The 21262-nt window shown below is 41.4% G+C and overlaps 1 protein-coding gene and 1 long non-coding RNA gene across 3 annotated transcripts in view; both read right to left on the reverse strand.

The window, feature by feature from the left end:
• Window positions 1-21262, reverse strand: part of SH3RF1 (SH3 domain containing ring finger 1) — a 168670-nt gene that overhangs the window by 139672 nt on the left and 7736 nt on the right. The window lies entirely within an intron of this gene.
• Window positions 9089-20151, reverse strand: LOC106725157. The gene is made up of 3 exons (XR_001361029.1): window positions 20141-20151; window positions 14987-14995; window positions 9089-9195 (listed from the first exon to the last, which is right to left on the reverse strand). It is a non-coding gene; the product is annotated as an uncharacterized LOC106725157 (long non-coding RNA).

Genomic DNA, 21262 nt, shown 5'->3' on the forward strand with positions numbered 1-21262 from the left:
CAGCGGCAGTGGCAGGCAGCCCGGGGGGGTGGGGGGGAGGGAAGGGAGGCCCTGGCCGGCGGCCACTAGGGACCCTACCCGAGCATGAATTTCATACACTGGGTCTCTAGTTAGTAATAAGACTGCAGAGAGAGAATACTGTAGTCTTAATCAGGAAATAAGAAATAATCTTATTCAAGATCTGAGGTTCTTATCATTTGGGGTTTTGGAGCTCTAGGAAAGCTGAAGAAAATTTGTGGATCCTTCCTTCAGAAAAAAGACACATTTTCAGGTACACACAGAACTCTTCAGACAAACTCAGAATAAAAGAGAAGAAATGTCAGAGGTTTATGGACACTCTAGACCAATGTCAAAGGACAAAGAGAAGAAACGGAGGGAATAGAATAAAAACTTCCTCTTCCTTGGGGGTCGGGGGTCAATTGGGGAAAAAGGAGACCTGTAAAACTTTAGACAATAAATAAAAAAATAAAATAAAAACCCTTCCTCTTCCTGGGACCTAGAATATGGGAAGCTAAAAGCATCCGTTTGACAAGAGACTGAACCTCATAACAAAGGGATGAGCCAGAGGACAATACAACCTCTGTAAGCACTCGGTCACCACTCCAGGACACCTTTAGAAAAATGTTGCTCAAATACCATTATCTTTTCTACAGTGTGACTGTTGAGACATGATAATACTGAGGCGTGAGGTTCCCAAAAGAAAAGCTGATAACTGAGAGTGTCTTCAGGATTGGACGGCAGCCCAAGTCCAGCAGAGGGGAAGGAAGTCCGCCAGGTGTCCGGTCCATGGGGGAACTCTGGCCCTGGCCAAATGGTGTGGCCACAAGCCATCTTCACCACTAGGAAAAACACAGAATATACTGTAAAGCTGCCATAGATACTCCACTGCCTTCCCAATTTACCAATGCATGAATCTATGGGACGCCTCTGTCCCAAACACACAGCACATCCTTATGGATCTGTCCTAATAGACACCTGTGAGGGACAGAAGCTGAGAACCAAGGGCTACTGTCTATCAGGGTGAACAGACTTTCTCAAGATCAGATTTGACAACAGAAAGGTCAAGGATCAAGTCTGTGCTGCTTTCACAATGAACAAGTCATTGCCTCCATTACTCTGGCACAACTCAGTCAACAATGCACCAGGGTTTACTCCTCCACCTCATCTAAGTGCTAAACAAAACTTACTACAGGCTCCTTAGCTCAGGGAATATTCACTTCCGCCTCTGAAAGTGTTTTGGATGCGCTAATATACTGCTATAAAGAATTCTTTTATCATTGGCATTTGGTTCTGCCTCCTTTTATCACTGCAAAAGCAGCATTTACAGCTTCCCAATCCTTTTTCCTCCTATTTGATTTTTAGGATATCTAACTATTTCAGACATAAACATTGACAGGTAAATAATTCCCAAACTAGTTTTTTTTTCCTCCCTGGCCCTTTTCCTGTTTCTAGATAGCATCCTGGTCTTTCATGCACTCTCAAAAATGATAGTTTAATTGTTGGCACAGCTCTTGCTCAACTCTTAAATATTAAAATATACATTTGGCTCATTTCAGTAATGCTTCACCAATCTTTTTTTCTTATTTACCTCCCTCTTCAACATGGGATTTTTGCCTTTTCACAACCTTACATGGTCCTCTGTTTCAGCCAAAACTGCATCAATGAGAAAGATTATAACTCTACCTACTTTGTAAAGGGACTATTTTTGTTACCATCACATATTTCTATTAAACCATGAAGAATATGATGCAGGCCAAGTGTGCAAGTGAAATACAGAAAGGAGCTGACGTTCCTGAAGTCAAGCATAGAGAGAAATAATGAGAGGTTAATACGCAGACTCTGAGTCACGACTGTTGTTCAGAAAACAAAACAGGCATCTGTAAGGATCAACCTTGGAACTAGTCACCGCTACTCAGTGTGCATAGTCTATGTGGTTTTTATTCAATTAACTGTTCAAAGACTTCTCCTAAGAAACCAAAAGGCACCGTCTAAGGTTTAAAACGTTTAATGAGTCCAGCTTTAGCAACGTCCACCTCTCCATCAAACGTTTCTACACCGATGAAATGAGTGCAGTATTTTAAAGCAGAATCACTGCAATCAATTAACTGTCAATTATAACATGAAACCTATCAATTAAAAACTTTTCTTTAAAGATAATTAAGGTCTACAATGAGATTTACAAAGCACAAACTCTCCAAGTGTACACTGGAACATCTAAGAGTGGGATCTTAAGACAACCAACTTATTCAAAGTCATTTAATGAATTAAAAGGTGTTTTATCATAAATGCAGTTTCACTTAAATATTTATGGAACTGGTTTGAGAAATGGTGACCACCTTAGGATACTAACCTGCTTTATTCTTGACCTGACTTACACCACTTCTATACCAGCCCCTCATAATACAATGGCCCATGTGCTTAGAAGACCTAAATAAACATCGTCTAAGCATCTTCTCATTGCAGGGAGGCCTTCTAGAAAGAAGTAAAGTCTTCCTTTTATTTATTTTTTTTTGAAATATATTTTATTGATTTTTTACAGAGAGAAAGGAAGAGGGATAGAAAGTTAGAAACATCGATGGGAGAGAAACATTGATCATCAGCTGCCTGCACACCCTCTACTGGGGATGTGCCCTCAACCAAGGTACATGCCCTTGACCAAAATTGAACCTGGGACCCTTCAGTCCGCAGGCCGACGCTCTATCCACTGAGCCAAAACGGTTAGGGCTAAAGTCTTCTTTTTAAACCATCTACTAGGGGCTAAAAAAATTTAAACCTATGCCCCTGCTCAAGTCTATTGGAAATGAACCTAGGTGTAAACATTCCCCAATTAATACAGGAAATATATGCTATATACTCTTTAGAAGAGACTTGAATAGATTTCCTTCAACATATTCACCCTTCAGCAGACAGGCAGTAAAATTCAGCCCCAATTCTATATAGAATTGCTTGGTCTGGATTTCTGGGGGTTTTGTTTGTATTTAAATCACCATTCACTAAACTAAAGCCTTGGGGGAACAGACGGGTTGGTAAGCACCTGACCTGTGAGATGAGCTTCCATACAGGCCCACTACCAACATCAGCACACCTGAGCTCCACCTGGGCACGTCCTGGAGTCAGGGCCCAAGTTCAGCTGCTCCAGAAATGCATCTAACCAGGGGTGGGCAAACTTTTTGACTCGAGGGCCACAATGGGTTCTTAAACTGGACCGGGGGGCCGGAACAAAAGCATGGATGGAGTGTTTGTGTGAACTAATATAAATTCAAAGTAAACATCATTACATAAAAGGGTACGGTCTTTTTTTTTTAGTTTTATTCATTTCAAACGGGCCGGATCCGGCCCGCGGGCCGTAGTTTGCCCACGGCTGATCTAAACCAAAGGTGAGTGTGGCTATCTTTCTAAAATGAGAACTCAAAAGCACAGGCTGAGATCCGACTGAAATGCCATTCTGACAACTAGACCCAGGTGTGTCGTTACTGAAATACATACTGCTCTAGGAACATGGGGCTAGCTCTCACCCATAAGGAACTGTGATGCATGGCAAAGTCAATGCCGCAGGCTTCTCTGGCCCATATGGCCGCGGTCTCCAAGTCTGTTGACCAGGTAGTTTAAACAGCAGAAAGCATAACATTCAAAACTGATAAAGCCCTGGCCAGTGTGGCTCAGTAGGTTGAGCATCATCCCAAGCACCAAGAGGTCTCAGGTTCGATTTCAGGTCAGGGCACATGCCCAGGTTGTGGGCTTGATCTCCAGTAAGGGGCATGCAGGAGGCAGCTAATCAATGTATCCCTTTCCTCCATGTTTCTCTCTCTCTCTCAAATCAATAAAAACATTTTTTAAATGATATAAAGTTTTAGGTAATTTGAGTTTCACGTCATTCATATTTTGAATAAAATATGAAGATTATATATATGAACAATATAGTTTATGTGCCAAAAATATTATAAATAGGATCCTTTGATGGGAAGGAAGGGATTTGAGTCTTAATCAAATATTTTTCTACTTCAACTAGAATACATTTTTTTGTTGTTGTTAATCCTCACCAGAGGATATTTTTCCATTGATTTTTTTAGAGAGAGCGGAAAGGAGAGGCGGGGAGAGAGAGAGAAAGAAACAGACAGACAGATAGACACATCAATTGGTTGCTTCCTGCACAAGCCCACCCCAATCGGGGCTGGGGATCGAATTGCAATCCAGGTATGTGCCCTTGACGGGGAATCAAACCCTGGACCCTATGGAGCTCCGGTCAACGCTCTGCTACTGAGCTACATGCCAGGGCTTCGTTTTTAATAGGAGTACAAGTTACAATGCTTAATGATTCTCTGCCACTGCTCCCAAAGGGAAATACTCTGCCTAAACCATTTCAATCATCAATCTGACATATGATTTAATCACAAACATAAAAGTTCTTTCCATGAAAACTTTTCTACCCACACACAGACACCTCACTTGTGCAGTGCCTCAAGTTCTAGCATCTAATTAATCTTTCCCTTTCAGCAATATTTTTAGGATGAAATACCACTTCCAAAATGATACCCAGAGAAAAGAGAGATTTGAAACATTAAATGTGCATGTCTTAATTGCTAAGATTTGCACTTAAATTTTGGAAGTGTTTTCCCTCAAACATCAGTGGGCAGAAGAACATGTTCAAAATAAAGATTCCTGTGTCCTCGCCCCAAGAAATCAAAATCAGTGGGCCTGGGGCTAGACTAGGAATCTGCATTTTTCCATCAGCGCCCTGGTGTTTCCGATACAGGTGGTCTTGAAAAATAGCGCTGCAGGGAAGAGAATTCATTTTCATGATAGCTGTCCAGTCTTCAAGACCCTTCTCCCAACTCCATGATTTTTTTTTTCACTTGACACTTTTGAAACAATCCCTAGTTGGATTAATAGTTTCTCTAGAAAAACTTTGAAATGTAACAACACCACCAAAAGGCAAAGCATGAAAGGCAGAGTCAGAGAAAGCTGAAAAACTTACTTGGTTTTTAGGAATCACTGAAAATTGGAACTGGATGGGCTCTTGATCATTCTAAGCTAAATTTCTCATTTTAACCTTTCAACGGTATTTTAAGCACCCCCATGACTATTAATGTTGCTATCTACATTCTCCAGTTACCTCTGTCATGCTACAAAGTGAGAGGGTGCCTGAAATTTAAATCAGTCTCAACAGCCTCTTGCCCTGGGTTTTCAATGAGCCTTGCTTTCCTTTTCTGCCTCTCCCTATTTGAACTCTTGAGAATCAGAATTCTTTATTTGATCCATTTATTTCATTATTTTCTAGAAGATGACTCAGGACCTTCTGGGAATTCCCACCCGACCCCAAATGTAATTTGTTGCACTGACCATAGTAAACGTATATTTTCAAATCACAAATTCAGATTTCCACTTAAATAGCTGCAGACGCGGCAAGCTACCCCGAAGTTGCCAAAGTCAATATGTTAAGTCTGTCTCTAGGACAACAGACTAAAGAGCAGTAAACGAGGTTTTGAACTGCATTCCTGTTCATTTCTGATTTAGCTACAGGCTTCTACACGCTCCCATTACACTCTGGCCATTCTTTTGTCTGATCTTAAAATTACATGGAGGGACTCTGCTGTTACTGTTCCACTTTTTTTTTAAGACACTGTTTCAATTTTTCTTGCTGTTTCCACACATATTACTTTTTCTAATTTTCACTGTCAGTCATTGCATGCGCTGCCCTACACACCACCTGCGTGCACCTCACCACCATTAAATTTTTTTTCTATGTGAATTGAGGACCTAAGTATTCCATGGCTTAATTAGAAATCTGCAAACCCCTCTACACAATGGACCAGTGCTGATTCAGTAGGTACTTCCTGCTGCTTTTGTAAAAGCTCTTCCCCGTTTTCTAAAAAAAGACATTGGATAGATAATCTCTTTCTTCCAATTCTAGAGTTTTACAAGACATCTTTTTTGTAGATTCAAGAAGATAATACACTGCCAATGCCAGAATGTCAATCAATCTAGACCAGTGGTTGGCAAACTTCGGCTCGTGAGCCACATGCGGCTCTTTGGCCCCTTGAGTATGGCTCTTCCACAAAATACCGACATCTGCTCATGAGCCACGAAGTTTCAATTGCACTGTATGTGCGCACCCGCATCTGCGCATGAACCATGAAGTTTCAATTGCACTGTACGTGCGCACCCACCCGCACGTGGTATTTTGTGGAAGAGCCACACTCAAGGGGCCAAAGAGCTGCATGTGGCTCGCGAGCCGCAGTTGGCCGACCACTGTCCTAGACCATAAATTAATAATTTAAATTCATCTAACTATAACCAGCATTACTTGATGGGGAAAGACACAAAACCCAGTGTCCTAACTAAGCAAAATGCATGTAGGAATATTGACGATAAACTGTTATGTGAAGAATGTCTAAAAAAAATAATACATAAGACAGAATAATTTTTTTTAAGTTGCACATATTTAACTAGGACACAGGGACAACCCCACAGAGCTAAGCTTTTCTAAACTTAAGTCAGTGTTTTCCAGTACTGCTGTTATAATCTGTCAATTCCTTTAATATCTTTAAGTTGTTCTATTATTTAATGTTTCATTTAAAAGGTTGGTATATAAGGCTGTGTGTGAAAAAGGTCCTAAAGGTACCAACAATGTGAGTTACCCAGTTCTTAGTTAAGGTTACATAAAACACAGTCACATATTTATATAGATCATTTAACACACAGAGGAAAATACATGGCAGCAAACACATCCCGTATCTGTAAGCAGATATTCCATCATGATGATACCATGACTGGCATCACACATCTGCTAAAATAATATATCTACCTTTTGCTGTAACACAAACCAAACTCCTCAATGGGTCTACAGTTTGAAAAATGTCTTATGTTTTCCATAATAAGAAGAATAGGTTGTTACAAAGATAAAAGGAAGGATGAAGCTCTCAAACACAACTTTAACTCTACCAACTCTGGCAAGATAGCCTCAAAGAAGGAAATAAAATGAAACTTTTTTTTGTTTGTCACCTCTGAGCAAATCCTCTTAGATGTAAGCCTATGTCTATCTATGGATGACATGTGAACAGAAGGCCCTAATGAGTGTGCATACTGGAAGGCCAGAAATTATAGACATGTCATTTGGGAGCAGGGGGAGGTGGAAAGCCCTCAGGGACAATCAGGGCCAGCAGCCGCCACTCGAACCTGCTGACGGCACCCAGCAATCAGGGCCGGCGCTGGCAGCGGGTGTGAGCACCGGGTGGGACCGTGGCCCGCTGGAGCAAAGTATTTTTAGTAACCACCAGAAGCTCACCCCAATGACAGCAACCGGCACCCCAGCTGGGACTGGTGCCCCCGGCTCACCTGCTCCACCATCCTGCCTTAGCTGACGCTGCCATGTTCCACACACCCCCCGGTGGTCAGTGCATGTCATAGTGACCAGTCGTTCAGTTGTTTGGTTGTCCCGCCATTCGGTCTATTTGCATATTAGGGTTTTATATAGAGAGATTAGCAAAAACAGTCCAGAAAACAAAGCTCCAACTGTCCTAACACACCAGCTATCTATCCAGCCTCAAGATCCCATTCCAGTGGGTGAAAACCTACATGGAGAAACCACATAATCCAGTATAAATAAAGCAATGATAGTAACCTTCAGTTTTCTGCTACAAAAAAATTGGTCAGAAATACAGTCAGCACTGCCGAAAGAAAAAGCAAAATCGCCGCGGAAGGTCAGAAATAAAGACTGTAGTCTTATAACTGCAGGATATCCTATAAAATGAAAATGTAATTTATAAATCATTTTTAATGCTACCAGAAACCAAAGGAAGGGCAATAGGGGAGTATTTATACAAGACCACCTTCAATAGATTCTTCCCATAAAACAATCTACTGAAGAGAAAAATGGTCACATTAGTTTTTAATGAAAGGCAGGGAAAGTGTCTCTGTTCATTCACCTGTATAAATATCAATTGCTTAACTTGGAAAGGATAGCACAGTTTCTTCAGGAGTGTCACATCCACTGTAAGCTGTACCAACTGATGACCTGATGGGTATAAAACTACTCCAGATAATTTTACCTGGGCAATTTTACCTGGCCCCTCTCCCTTGTCTGCAACTGAGTCTTTCGTGCTAATAGTATATTGTTAGGCAAGGTGTTAACTTATTCAAGTTTTACTCTGCAATTAAATTCTTTCATACCATTCACAATAGGACTCAGCTATAGTTTCCTCCAAATTGGAGCCTGAGAACAATAGTTTACAGAGAGAACTCAACCTTCCAAAAATTAGATTTAAGGGGGAGGGAGGATTTTACATTTTCCCCAGCATATCTTAATCTTTCCATCTAGGTATGTTGTGTGGGTATTATCTCTGAAATATCGGGCTGAGCTGGGATGATGTGCAATCCTGCTCATGAGTATTCTGTCACTTTGTTCTGCTAAAAAAGACACTGATGAGGACATGCTTCATGGCCAAAAAATTCACTACATGCCTAAAGGGGAAAACAGAAAAAGATAGGCAGGCCTGAGGGTGTGATTATCTATTTAAGCATGCAACTGTATTTTAAACATAATTAGACTAATTGCCTCCCAATCTAAGCTGATGCATCTGCACACACAATTAATTAGAACTGATTTTAAACGCCCTGTTTGGAATCCTTTGTTCCCCACTTTCTACAAATCAGATTACCAAGGAACAAATTCCATTTCTCAATTTTTCAATTTTCATTTTTTAAGAAAGGCAAATTTACATTACCTGGATCTGACCCACGGATGTAAGTCACTTAACTAGCAATTTATTTACTCTGCAACTAAAAGCCAATTCAAATTTTTCCTCTATAAAATAATTCCTGGTAAATAGGATGATCTTGCAAGGCCGTTGTAGAAAAACTTGAATCAGCTCATAGCTCTTCTTTGAAAAAGGAAGGTGGGAGGAGATAAAGTTCCGTTTTGCAGGAACATTAGAGAAGTGTGCTCTTAAAGCTACCTTTTACTATGTTCTTTTTTTATTTTTGTTTTTTATTGATTTCAGAAAGGAAAGGAGAGAGATAGAAACATCAATGATGAAAGAGAATCATCCATCAGCTGCCTCTTGCACATCCCACATTGGGGATCGAGCCCACAACCTGGGCACGTGCCCTGATTGGGAATCGAACCAGTGACTTCCTGGTTCATAGGTTGATGCTCAACCACTGAGGCGCACCAGCCGGGCTACTATGTTCCTTATTCTCTATTGGTTTTTCTACTGTGAACCAAATGTAGTTAAGTGATTTAAAAAGGGCATCAGGGACTGTTGAACAGAGTAAGACAAAAGCTCGGACACTAAAACTGGAGATGGGGCTGGGAGGGGGTAGGCAGCAAGGAGGGACAAGAAAAGGCAAACAAAAAGTGAAAAGGTGCAGGGAAGAGGGAGGGTGAGAAAAAGCAAGCGTGATGGGTTTACCCAGAGATTGCAGCGCCTGCACAGGGGAGGCAGTCAAACCAGCTCAGGGAGCTTTTCCCCAAATAAATATTTACTGAGTGAATGAATGGTGGCCGGTGTCCACAGCAACCTCAGAGGTGTGTACCTGATGCAGAGGACAGTCATTAGCCCATGACAAGTGAGGGAAGCCACAGAGCGAACCCACAGGCCTGGTGAGGTAAGGCAAGTGTGAAGGTGGGAGCTAGAACCTGGAGCTGGGGAAGCCTGGCGGCCAGCTGGAGATCACCACCATCCCTGCCTGAGCTCTGACCCTGAGGCTGCAATCTGGAAGGTTACAAATAATCATTACACACAGACATGGGAGGGGCCGCCATCTTGTGCTGGGGCCAGAGAGAAGAGCATTACCTAACTGGAGACAACTCAGGGGGTGCGGACCTTGGGATCTGAGCCTAAGGGGCGGAGCATGATGGAAACTCTGTAGCTGACAGTGGGAACAGAAATAGGAAAGGGAAACACCCCCGTGAAATGTCCCGTTTCCCAAAGCAGGGCTGGGCTGGAACAGCTCAGTGAGTGTCTGTGATGACTCAGATGCTGACACCGAGAGTTGCCCCAGCTTGAATTCGCTGCCTACTTACTTACAGTGACCTTGCAGAACTGCCCCAAATAGTTTTTGGTGATTCCCCATTAGGGAGTAGAGAAGACGTCTTCTAAATTCTATGCGGAAAGCAAACCAAGGACCAATACATGGGGAAGCACAGAAGTACCTGTCGGTGAGATTCCATTGTTGGACACAGAAGGCAACATGGGAAAGGGGGATTTTCAGCAGGCTGTGACTCCCCGAGTCAATAAGCTGGAGAAAACGCGTGCAGATTTCAGTATGGTCTTTGGTGAGACATGTGACTGCAGTCATGTTTATGAGTGCCTACAGAGACACTTAAATGAATTCCACTTGTAATGTATGCAGCCAGGATTAGATTAGAAAAAGGAAATTCATTCCTGACATTAATCAACAGGCTCAGGACACTCACCAGAATCCACCCACAATCCAGTTGTTTTATACTGCAAAGGAAAAATAAAGGATATCTGAAGGCTAATTTGAATCCACACTGCCTCATAGGAGGAAATATGCTCAAGTCACGACACAGCCAAGATTAATAGGTGTTTCCACCCACTTCTTAAACAGTTTTAGGTACAGAAAACAATGTCACTTCTCTTCCCAAGAATATGTTAAGCACAGGAGTTTGCAGAAATATATGCAAAAGACAGCATTCCTTGCCATACCCTCATTATCTGGTGTTCTGGGTAGCTTTAAAAGTATGAGTACTGAATTCCACCGACGCAGTCGGTTACAAAGGGTACATATTCATTTCCGAAAGCTAAAAGCAGAGATACTGCTGTAGTCTGAAATCATGTTGCTCATCTCCTAGGTTGAAAAAAAAATAAAGACTCATGGCAAGATTATTTTTTTAAATCATTCCACGTTTATCTTCATAAAACAACATAAAATGAATCACCCTACGAGCAAGTATGACACTTTAATTCTCTTCTCTATAAAAATTCTTAGTTCCAACCTAAACATCTGAAATGATTAACAATCATTTTCCTGTTTGCCACGTTTTTCAATATGAGGTTGGCAGAGCAACTGAGACCAACATAACATCAAGTAAACCTCACTTGGGGATTTGTTCATTTAACAAACTCTTATTGAGGCCCTACTATGTACCAGGCAGTGTTCCAGCGGCTGAGGATACAGACAGGGATAAGTTTAGTCCAAGTCCTGGACCTCAAAGACCTTCCTGTCTACTGGGGAGAGGGATGGGGAGTAGACAAATATATAATTTTAAACGGACATAGTGTTACCAAGAAAAATAAAGCAGGGCAAGGCAGGAAGACTGACAGGAGGAGAGGGAGGGGCTTATTTGGATATGGTGGTCAGAGGAAATGGCATTTGAGAAGAGATCGAACTGAAGTAAAGGTGCGAGCCATGTTGAAATATGAGGGGAAGACCTCCCTTTGACGCAGGGCAAAAAGCAGGTGCTAAGGTCCCAGGCCTTGGTGGTTTGATGAACAGCAAGAGAATCTGTATCGCTGGAGCAAAATATAGAATGAGTGTCCGATAAGGTGGAGGAAAAGGCATGACTCAGTTATATCACTTCAGTCTCGTGGGTCACTGTATAGTTTTGATCAAGAGAGTGTCATGTCACACTAACTGAGATGCAAGGGAATGACTCAGGCGACACAGGTGGACTGGGAAGATTATAGTCGGAGACTATTTCGATAGTTTGAGCTTACCCCGACAGTCTCTAAATCAGAGGTGGGGAACCTTTTTCCTACCAAGGGCCATTTGAATATTTATAACATCAATCTCCGGCCATACAAAATTATCAACTTAAAAATTAACCTGCTGTATTTGGTCAAACATATAATTAACTCACCCCTAATGCCTTGGCAGAGCCAGATCAAATAATTTCACGGGCCTTATATGGCCCACGGGACTGACTTTCCCTACCCCTACTCTAAAAGCTTAGATTTTATAGGGGGTAGGCAGCTACTTCTTATATTTAATTTCATCTAAAGATATAGATATAAAGACATTTATATCTCTATACACAGATACACACTCAGTGACTTTATTAGTTTGAATAACTGAAAACAGGTTTCAAATCATTGCAGTCGAGCAGCCTGAAAATCGTGCCCCCAAAAATGACCATCCTCCCCCCTCTTATTACAACTACATGAAAGTCATGTAGGAGTGAATAGTTCTTTTGTCCTTAAACAGGCTATCTGAAAAACAGAAGCATACTGTCTTTTATTGTCAATTCATGGCTCACAAAGCCTCTGAGGTTGGCTTTTGTCCTTCAAAAGCTTTTAATTGACAGGTACATTTAAGCTTATTTTACAGGCTGTGAGAAATGGAATGCATTGGGAGCGGGCCACATCTCCCTTTTTCTGAAAGGAAAAAGATATCAGTAATGCAGTGACCTCACCTTCAAGGAATGCATCAGGGACATGGAACAAAGGTGGCTTCCTTCATAAGGAAACACAATCTGTTGCAGAAAACTGCTTCATTACTTTTGAATGATTTAGGGCTGCACAGTCTACCAGAAACGGTTCCAGTCTTTAATCTGTATTTATTTTATTAGCAAAACTGCTAGTGATATCATTCTTTGTTTGAATCTTACCAAAAAAAGCCTAGCATGTTCATTAATCAAAACTATGTAAGCCCTGGCCAGTTTGGCTAAGTGGATAGAGCATCAGCCTGCAGACTGAAGGGTCCCTGGTTTGATTCCAGTCAAGGGCACATGCCTGGGTTGTGGGCTCGATCCCCAGTAAAGGGTGTGCAGGAGGCAGCTGATCAATGATTCTCTCTCATTGATGTTTCTATCTCCCTCTCCCTTCCTCTCGGAAATCAATAAAAATATGTTTTAAAAAAAACAACAACAGAAAAACTATGTATAATTGTTCAGATCACCTTTGATTGTGCCAAATAAGTGTATTTATCAGGAATGAAAACTGTCTACAGGGATAGGAGCTCTGGTAGGCTGACCAGAGACTCAAGAAGCACATGAGATGTGGAAGGTAAACGCAACCTAAAGTTTCAGGTTGCACTTAGTATATAAAAGGAAGTCCTGCATTTTCACATTTTGGGGCATGTTGAGTGTTTCAGCTTATGAAATTTATTACCACAGCATCCTTTTATAGTGACATCACTGCAAAACAAACTCTTTGAGAACAGAATGAATTCATCCATGGCTAACCTGGATGCAACAAACAGAACACAGTTACTAAACCATTGCTTCACCCCTTCAAGGTCACAAAACATCTTGTTACATATTTTCCCCCAAGTTCAGGTAGTCAATAATTTACTTTCTTGGGTCGGATAGACATTATTCCATAGGATCAGCTCTTAAAATGATCCCATGACCATTTTGAAGTGATTCTGCTGTCCAACTAAAACTGCTACGGTTGCCATTCTAAGGCTATCGATAGACAGTTGTGATCTAATTACCCCCGACTTTGCAGATTGTATTATCTAGTGCATGGCTGCCAAGAATTAGCAACTCTGCATACTTGTCAGATAACACTCACCTGACTAGGAAAATGGATAGTAAGTGTCAAACTGAAAATCGATTTTGGTTTTAATCTATCTTTACCCCACCTCTTTGGTTCTTTTGTTTAACATGCCCATGTGTCTGATAACAGTGCCAAGAAATGGTGACCTTTCAGCCCAGGCACAGAGAAGAAATGTATACTGAACAACTGCTACATGCGTCCTTTCCATACATTCCAAATCTCAATATATAATCACTGAACATAAGCCATATTAGATAAATCCCACATTGGCTAACAGCTCCCAGTTACAGAAGGAATTGGTAGACCATAGCCTGGCTGCAGTTAAACAAAGACAAGACACTAGCTAGTTGTTAATGATGGTTTACTCCCTGCCCAGACACGGACCTGATACCACTAAATTGGAAGGAGAAAAAAGCCACCAGCAGGGGCTGAGAAATTTACATATCAGGTTAATGTGGAAAATAAACGCCTCTCAGTCCAGGAAATAAAGAAAGCTAGGATCACAAAGAAGAAACTTAACCTAGCAACACACGCAAACTGTCATATAAATATTCATATAGCATTGCCATTCCTTCCACACAAAGCCCTTCTTCATAACATACCTAGAAACCACAGCGTGACACATTTCTACAGTTACCAAGTCTTCCTAACACGCTGATCCTCGAGATATGCCATTCTCTTTCATCTATAATGAAATGTTAGGACTCAGGGGTGGGGAACGTACGGCCCGAGGGCCATATAAGGCCCACAAAATCATTCGGTCTGGCCCTTCCGAGGCATTAGGAGTGAGTTAATTAAATGTATGACCAAATATAGCAGGCTAATTGTTAAGTTGATAATGAACGTATGGCTTGCAAATGATGTTATAAATAAATATCCAAATGGCCCTTGGTGGAAAAAAGGTTCCCTACCCCTGTGTTAGGTAGACTTCAGTGTGACTTATTTGTAGGTATCACATAGCTTAGTCTCTTGAGAGTTAATAAAAACTCGAGGTATATCTATGCCTTATAGTTAAATATTTGATACATTAACAATCACAGAGAATCATCATCCTGCACAGGTATCTGCACTAGAGAGCCCGGGGTCCTTGTGGGGTTTCATATCAGAGTTGGCCGGTCCATGATTCAAGAATTGCAAAGAGTGTCTTGGGGCTGATTTATTCTTCCAACTACCCTTTTCTTCCCCCTTCCCTCTTTGTTCTCAAGAATTGTAATTTCATTGTGAATGTGCATGTTGCCTCTTCTGGGATTTAGCATGGGAAGGTGCTATTGCTAACCACATCAGGACCTGAGCTTCCTACCATCCACAGAATTACCTGACACGGGAATTGCTTAGGATGTTGATAATCTGCATCAAAACAGAGGCCATGATTACTCGTAACATTTTCATTCCCAAAGCAGAGATTTTCAAGCAGGGAAATCACAAGGTGTTTGGTAAAGATCACATGCATCCTAGTAACTCCATTTCATTTTCCTCTATGTCAGAATGACGATGTGCCTGGGGGATATGAGAAAATAGGTGACATATTTTAACTTTTATAAGGCTTCTGATTAAATTCAGCAGAACATTCTTTCTAATAAACTGGGAAAACATGATTTCTAGACCACCATGGTGGGTGCAACACAAATGTTTCCAGGGCCACCCTCAAGAGAACTGTGATTCAGGATCCAATTACATCTAAGTTTCATGAGGGTTTGCCCAGCCCTTGGGTAATACATTCATGGCTGGCTTAAATAATGGAAAATGAATACCATTAAGTGCACCAAAACTGTACATGTGGCTAGGTACTCTCTCTTATGAAGATGTGAATGCATCCAAGTGGACCTTGGAATTCTGGAAAGTGAACAATCTATCACTCCCATCAAGATGCATTTACCGAATGGAACAGCTACTACTTTTTCAAGTGTAAAGAAGAGATAAAAGGTTTAAAACATAAAGAGTTCCAGCTCTCAAATTACTTATCACTTGGAAGCCAAAACTAAAACACAGTCAATTAGAGAACAATCAAATACCAATTGGGGGAAGAGGATGCCTAAAATAAATGTAAAAATTAAAACCAAGTATTCATATAATTACAAATATCTACTAAAGCAATAGCATCTTGGATTGACATTTTTTAGTTCCCGTTGATAGCTGCAAATTGCTGATACTACCATAAGGATGACAGAAACCACAGGAGGCGGTTTAATTAGGATGGCAGTAAAAACTAACGGCTCAAATAAAAAATGGGGGAAACCCAAACTGATATAAGTAGAAGCAAACTGTCTGAGGTCAAGGCACTGTATAAATGAGCAATGCAGTGAGTTATTTTTAAAGGTGCGTAAGATCAGGTAAAAAACGAGCAGCCTGCTCAGGAGGGTCACGGGACAGCCCTTCCACAGAAGGAACTTTATTATTATCTGGCTAAGAGCTATTTTGGACCTGAACCTGAGCAAGACCAGCAGAGGTTGGAGAGTGTCCAAGGGAGAGCGACTAAAATGATTAAAACGTTAGGAAATGGGTCCTAAGAGGACACGAAAAGGAAACAGTTATTTAGGCCAGATAAAGATGCTAGGGAGGCGGCTGGCTGCACAACAGCCCGCAAGGTTATGAAGGACAGCGCACAGGGGAGCGCTTCTTTCCCATTAAGGACGGGACGAGAGGAATGTGATTGAACAGCAAGGACAGGGATTTGTATTGGATACCAAAAAAAGAAAAAAAAGAACTTCCTGGCTGGGAAGATTGCAAGGCACTGGAAGAAGTTACCAGTAAGCTTTTGAAATGTTCTTTTTCGGGAGACTTTTTTTTTTTTTCCAAGACATCTTCAGAACATGTTCACTCTGTGTCCTTTCTTACCCTACAAAATCAGGAAGTGGGTATTTTAACTATAAATAGAAGCTCCATTAAAAAAACATACAAAGTTATTGAAAGTTGAAGTACAGTATGGCTCTTCACTGTGGCTGCATTTCCAAAAGCCATCAGAACGTTATCAGTTACACAATGCACTTCTTTTGCCAGAGATGGTTCTAGCCACATTAACACACACACACACACACACACACACAGACACACACACACACACTCAGATGCTCTAGATAGGAGATATAAAAATAATTAAAACATGGATAAGCTGACCAGTAATATCTATTTAAAGAACATAATCTTGATACTATGGAAGGAAGGGTGGAAGAGGGTGTCAGGGGTATGAAAAATGAGCCACAAAGGGCGCACACACACACACACACACACTGTATATCCAATGGTGCCATTAAAAGACCCGTGCGAGGGCATAATAATCTTTCCTAACACTAATTTTCAAAATGAGAACTGCACTACAAAGCACACCTTGTTTCCTTGACAGAAGTCATAGGGATCTATCTCTTTTCAATACTATGCCAAAGAACAAAGTCAAAAGATGCGCATTTTAAAATATTTGAGGTATTATTTTCCCCACATCATCAAAAGAAAAGAAAAACAATGAAACCAGTCACAGATTGTCTAACAGATACTTGATCCTGCTGGCTGGGTCTCTTGCCCCAGGATGCGGGGACAGGAAGGGGTACAAGAGATAATGGTGTCACCATCTCCTTTCACAGGTGAGACCCAGAGAACCAGTGTCGCACTACAGGTACTGGGAGGACCAGGACAAACCACCCATTGAGTGACATCATTTGCAGTCACTAACTGATGAACAGCTTGTGTACCTGAAGTTTAAGTTGGCTGCTTAAAACAGAACCAAATATCCTATGGCATTAACATTATAAATGTTGACTAATTAAACTATCAGCCCTGCCAGTGGTTGAGCATCGCCCTATGAACCAGGCAGTCATGGTTTGATTCCCCGTCAGGGCACAGGCCCGGGTTGCAGGCTTGATCCCCAGTAGCGAACATGCAGGAGGAAGCCAATCAATGATTCTTTCTCATTGATGTGTCCATCTCTCTCTCTTCCTCTCCCTTCCTCTCTGAAATCAATAAAAATATTTTTTGAAAAAATATAAAAAATAAATGATCAGACCACACCCACCCACACGTGTGCCCTCACACACACAGATTTTATTTTACAATATAACTGACATATGGTATTAAAAGTTCTAATATCTGGAAAGAGTGAAAACAGAAAGTACTGGCATTTACTGAGTACCTACTAGGTCCTGGATGCTTACGATCTCTTATCTCATGTAATCCTCACAAACCCTGGAAAGCAGATTGCCATCATTTTACAAATTAAGAAATTAGACTAAGGAAATAACATGCCCTAAAGCCACACAGATAACAAGAAATAGAAGAAGGTTGGCCTGATGCTAAAACCCCCTGCCTTTCCTACTACATCCCATTTTTGCTCCAGCAAAACCACAAAGCGCACAGAAAGGAGCATTCAGAGGAAGAAATCAATTCCCCTCACTTCCCCTGCACATTTTTGAAAGAGCTTCTGTGTTCTTTGGCATCTTCCCCACACTTGATGAAACCTTCTCCTATGTCCTGGGCTCGCTCACACTGCCCTCAGTTAGGGTAACCACATGGCCCTGTTTGCCCCAGACAGTCCCGGATGGCTGCTGTTGACTCCGCAAAATTATCAGCAGCATCCCTTTTCACTCTCAAAAGTGTCCCAGTGTAGGGGACAGATTACATGGTCACCCCACCTTAGCCCCTCACTGCACTTCCCCCATGCAGGCTTGTCTGACCCCAAAGAAACTCAGTGTCCATCCCTCCCTTTCAGCATAAACTTCCTGTCCATCAGAGTAGGTGTTCTCACCTCAGTAAGGATGGGGAAAGCAATGGGACTGGATAAATCCATACCCTTTCAAAGAGAACATTTTAGTATGTGGACACCTAATTTCAATCTCTAAGTGCTGAAATTTCAGGCAGTGTGACAACTTTACACGAAGGTAGTATTCAGGCAGAACAAAGGTAGATCATTCCTGCCCTGGCCGGTGGGTTCAATGGTTAGAGCTTTGGCCTGTGCACCGAAGGGTTGCGGGTTTGATTCCCGGTCAAGGGGCACATACCTGGGTTGCAGGTTTGATCCCCTGCCCAGTCGGGGCACACGCAGGAGGTAACCAATCGATGTGTCTCTCTCACATCAATGTTTCTCTCTCTCTCTCTCTCTCTCTCTCTCTCTCTCTCTCTTTCACTTCTCCCTCCCTTCCACTCTCTCTTTAAAAAAAAAAAATCAATGCAAAAAAATATCCTCGGGTAGATCATTCCAGGCCACTGGAGGCCCATCACGCAAACCAGCCCAGCTTAGAGACTGATCCTAGGTCAGGCTCCCCAAGCTGCCCTTGCTTTTCTGCTCTGCCTCTCTTCTCACGCCGATTACTCATCGATTCATCCGGAGGTTCCTGTGGCAGACACAGTGTGGGCTTCTAAGGGGATATTAGAGCAGATCCTGGTGCCCATGGGTGACTGTGAGAGGCACATTCATCTCACAACACCAAGAGGATACCCAGACCCCAATCTCAGTTTGTTCTAAATGCTCACTATCAAAGTTGGCCTTTGCTAGGGTAATTATTTCCAAAATGTCACGGCAGCAAAGGGACTCTGATATCAGACAAGCCTTCATTGTATAAAAGAGGAAACTCTGGCCTGTGGAAGAGAAATCACTGGCTTACAGTCACAAAGGCAAGACGAGAACTCAGGTCTCCTTCTTTCTTGCCACCATATAGGTCAGTGATGGCGAACCTTTTGAGCTCGGCATGTCAGTATTTTGAAAAACCCTAACTTAACTCTGGTGCCGTGTCACATATAGAAATTTTTTGATATTTGCAACCATGGTAAAACAAAGATTTATATTTTTGATATTTATTTTATATATTTAAATGCCATTTAACAAAGAAAAATCAACCAAAAAAATGAATTCGCATGTCACCTCTGACACGCGTGTCATAGGTTCGCCATCACTGATATAGGTGATCCTCAGTTTCCACACAGCCTACATTTTCATACTCCTACGCGGAGACCCGATACTTCTCTGGTGCCGGAGTTGGGCTATCTTGGAATATGTCAACGTTTCAAGCTGTCACGTGATGGTGCCTTTCAACCAACACTTCACTTCCAAGAGTATCCCTGTCTTTGTACAAAAGAATCAAGGCTTTCAATACCTTCTAGTATTCTGGACTTGTTTTATAAAATAAGAAAGTGCTCATACCAGCACATAATATTATGTACTATGAAACACATAATACTGAATGAAAATAATTAGGCCTACCAAAATATTTTACCTCATGGACTTAAACTCTTCAGTCGTGCCCTACTATGGGGGAAAAAAGTAAAAACACATGAAATGCTGGAAATAATTTATCCAAGAGTGTGCTTAAAAGACAAGTTTAACAATGGAAAAATATGGAGAGATTTGCTAACTAATATCACTTTGAATAAGCAAAACCAATATTTAAGGTTTGAAAATTAATTTTATTACATATGTTAATATTTAATCTATGTATTTAATGCGTTAAAGAATTTTTAAATTTATTTAAAGATCTTTAAAACTAAGCAGTGATATAATTAGAAGCGAAAGAATACTTTTAGCTTTATAGGAACAGAATCTCCTTATAACAAATCAAAAGTTCAACTTCCAAATATCAATGCTCAAACACACTTCCTTATACAAATGCCAGGACTATATGTAACCCACACTGATATTCTGATTCTATTACTACTATATTGTTTGAGAGGGTATCTCACATAAATTAAAATTAGACATGGGCCCAGCGGTGTGGCTCAGTGGTTGAGTGTTCATTTATGAACCAGGAGGTCACAGTTCGATTCCCAGTCAGGGCACATGGCCGGGTTGTGGGCTCGATCCCCAGTAGGAGGTGTGCAGGAGGCAGCCAATCAATGATTCTCTCTCATCATTGATGTTTCTATCTCTCTCTCCCTCTCCCTTCCTCTCTGAAATAAAAAATAAATAAATTACTAGACATGGAGCACCCTAGAGTAAACTTTCATTTCACTTCTGTATAATTATTCAATGCTTAGTTCACTTACTATACTTTAAAATAATGAAAATTCACTCCATTCATTGCTGAATTTGAAAAGGCAGTGTTTCAAAAGGATTTCTTTTCTTACAAAAAAAATACTTGAAGAAATTTATTATTTCCTTAGGCTAACAGAACAAAATGTTTATACTTGACAGTCCTTGCCTTTCTGTGCTATATTTAGTGTAACTCAAAATTGATTTGCACATCCTCCTACTGCTCTTTTGCCATGTTTCACAATGCAAATAATCTGCTACTTAACTGCTACTGTCAACCCTTTGAAATGGCACCTCCATTCCCTTCTCAGCTATCCCCAAAGAGCCCACTCACACATCTGTGTTTAAATTGGCTGTGTTTACAGCTACCCATATGTTGCCATTCATGAAGCAACTGCTGCCATCCACTTAACTAAGGCATTGGCGGACACATACACTGCAAAGGACTGCAGGGCCTCAGAAAGGGTGGGGAGGCTCAGAATTGCTCTTAAGGTCACTACTTTTAGAAGTCTCTGAAATTTAAAAAGGAGGAGGAGGAGGAGAAAGAGGAGAGGAAGATATACGCACTGTTCATGATAAAAGCTTTGGGAGAGGGAAGGTCTACGTTCCACAATGAGGGAGCCTTCCTAGCAAAGCAGTTTCCACGTGCGAGATTTCTATCACCAACACGTTCACTATACTGCACGTACGACGTTGCTCTACTATTGTGGATCCTCATGAAGAATCCTGCTACAAAGTGACCTGCAAGGTCATTTGCCTCTTGACCTCAGAATAAAAAAGGCTTGTCATGCATTGTCTCAGGTTTGCTTAAACCCGTGGTCGGCAAACCGCGGCTCGCGAGTCACATGCG

This window comes from Myotis brandtii, unplaced genomic scaffold (assembly GCF_000412655.1).
Source record: "Myotis brandtii unplaced genomic scaffold, ASM41265v1 scaffold14, whole genome shotgun sequence".
In the NCBI taxonomy this organism is placed as follows: Eukaryota; Metazoa; Chordata; class Mammalia; order Chiroptera; family Vespertilionidae; genus Myotis; species Myotis brandtii.